This window comes from Bison bison, unplaced genomic scaffold, assembly GCF_000754665.1.
Source record: "Bison bison bison isolate TAMUID 2011002044 unplaced genomic scaffold, Bison_UMD1.0 scf7180017864205, whole genome shotgun sequence".
Lineage (NCBI taxonomy): Eukaryota > Metazoa > Chordata > Mammalia > Artiodactyla > Bovidae > Bison > Bison bison.
In genome coordinates this window covers 6119812-6122831 of record NW_011494777.1, presented here as the reverse complement: position 1 = coordinate 6122831, position 3020 = coordinate 6119812, and positions in this window count along the sequence as shown.

The following is a 3020-nucleotide window of genomic DNA, read 5'->3' as shown; positions in this document are numbered from 1 at the left end:
CTCATGACAAGACAGTCACCAAGCCTGTCTATTTCACCTCCAAAGCATAACCTGAATCTGGCCTCAGCCCCTGTCCACTACCATACTGATCAAAGCCACAGCTCATACACACGTGGGCCTCTCCTGGGGTGAACCCAGTTTGACGGACTCCACCACCCAAGCAGAAGCCTAACGAGTCAAGGGAAGGCTGAACCATTGTTGGCCACTCTTCCTCGGAGCCCTGCCTGCTGGAGGATGGAGACCAAGTATTCCAGGCAACGGGCATCTTGTATGCAGAACCGAGGAGGCCTTGAGCCTTAAGAAGGACATGCTAAGAGATGCCTGAACATGATCTCTGCATTCCAAAGAAACCACAGATTATTAAAAATCACATTATGCTCATAATTGTTTCAAAGGGAGGGGAAGTTAGAAGCCAGAGAGTTTAAGTGTCACAATAACAAAGTTATGTTTCCTGCAGGAATTTTAATAATAAAAGTGTGTTTAATAGTTATAAGTGTTTAGCCGTAAAACCAGTACATTATTAAGTAAATCCAGCCTTTGAGGATTCTGGCTTTTCTGCTCAAGAGGAATAGTTCTTCTTTCCCCCTCCCTCCCAGCACTATCGGATCACAACTTTTTGTCATTCTTTTGTATGGAAAACAAAAGCCAAAACTCTCAAACAACATATTCCCTTCTGCCCGCCCCTGCCCCCTCCCTGCCCCATATGAATCCACTTAGGCAGCAGATAAGGAAACTTGCCTCAGTTTCCTGGTCTGTAACGTGAGGATAGACTAGGACCCACTTTCAAGAGTTATTAGAGGATTGCATCAGTTAATATTGTAACATGTTTGGAGCAGTGTCCAGCCCACAGCAAGTGCTGCATTAGAGGTGTTAAATTACATTAATCACGAGATAGATAAATTACGTTCAATCTAATTCCTTTTATGAAAATCCTAGGTGTGGGAGAACCACATTAAAGCAAAGAAAGGGAAAAGTAGGAGGTTAGTCTGTCACAGCCGAGCACACAAGTTACAGAAAGAGAGGAAGTCAGAAAGACACCCCCCAGAGATGGTACAGGAGGTCACATATGCCTGCTGCTGAATAGCAATGTCATGTACATTTAACCTATGTGTACCTGCATCTACATACACGAGAGTGGAACTCCTTACTGCCCCACTTAAAAACCAGGGTCTGAATCTGAGGCAAAAAAAGAGAGAGAGACTCATTCATTTGCCCTACTTCTCTATAATAACACACGAGAGGTTATAAACCTCAAATTGGGTCCAGTCCCAGAATTCAGTCAGTCAATTGAAAACAATAAGAACATAAAATGACTGAAATTCTCCATCTGCAGAAATAAACCACTCAGGAGATGGCTGTACATGTGCTGTTGATGGGAGCAGGGGCTTCTCCCCGTTTTCCATCAAGGACAGGATGCCTCACAAACTCAATTAAAGCTACCAGAGACTCCCCCAAGCCCCATCGGAATGACCCCAGGAACACAGGCTGGAATGTGGCTCATGGTAACCTACTCAGCTGAATTGCAATGAATCTGAGGTAATGTTGTGCTGTCATTACAGAGGGTGGGGGTCTGCAGGAGTCAGGAAACAGAGTGAGACTCTTGGGGCATCTCCACCCTGGCCCAGGGCTGTTGCTTCATCATCAGACTGTTGGGTTGGAGCCTTCCTCCCAGCATCCCTTTGGCCCTAGAGCTGCAATGGAAGTCTTACCTGTCCCTCTGTGTCCTCGGAGGACCATCTTCCAACAATGAATCCCCTTGCTTGGCTTTGACGGGAACCTTACCCGCTGTACTTTAGCAAATCCAATTGGTAAAGGAGCCAGTTCTGCAGAGAAGCTGACTGGGTTTGTATCCTGGGTCTAGTCTTTACTGGCTCAAGACATTGAGCAAATGGTATCTGAGTCCCAGTTCCTCACGGACAAGGATGAAAACAGTAATAACCTCACGAGGCTTCCCTTGTGATCCAGTTTGTAAAGAATCTGCCTGCAAGGCAGGAGACCTGAGTTCGATCCGTGGGTTGGGAAGATCACCTCCAGAAGGAAATGGATACCCACTCCAGTATTCCTGCCTGGGAAATCCTATGGACAGAGGAGCCTGGCAGGTTACAGAGACCATGGGGTCATAAGAGTTGGACACAACTTAGTCACTAAACCACCACCACAAGTTGTTGAGGGAGACTAAGCTAGAATAATCCAGAAAATAACAATGCCTTCTGTCTCATGCCCAATAAACACTTGTGCTTTTTACTGTTGGTTATCACTGGTCATTGGATTGTTACTGCTGGTCTGATTAAACCCTGACTCATCACCATCATCCTGTTTGAACACCTCTGGATAAACCACTGAAATCCAATTTTTTTTTTAATTTTATTGAAATGTAATTGATTTACAATCAGGTGTACAGCAAAGTGATATATATACATATATATATACATATTCTCTCTTAGATTCTTTTCCATTATAGGTTAATACAAGATATCAACTATAGTTCCCTATGCTATACAGTAGGGCCTTATTGATTATTTTAGATATAGTGGTATTTATGTATTAATCTCATACTGTTAATTTATTTCTCCTCCACCTTTCCCCTTTGGTAGCCATAGTTTTTTGTGTGTGTATGAATCTATTTCTGTTTTGTAAATAAGCTTATTTGTATCAATTTTTTTTTTTTTTTTTAGAGTCCACTCGTAGGATACCATATGATATTTGTCTGACTTACTTCACTTAGTATGACAATCTCTAGGCCCATCCATGTTGCTGCAAATGACACGATCTCATTCTTTTTATGACTAAGTAATATTCCATTGTATATATGTACCATATCTTCTTCATTCTCTCCTCTGGACATTTAGGTTTCTTCCCTGCCTTGACTATTGTAAATAGTGCTACAACAAACACTGGGGTGCATGTATCTTTTTGAATTAGAGTTTTCATGTTTTCTGGACATATGTCCAGGACTGAGATTGCTGGATCATATGGGAGGTAACTCTGCCTTTAGTTTTTAAGGAACCTCCATACCATTC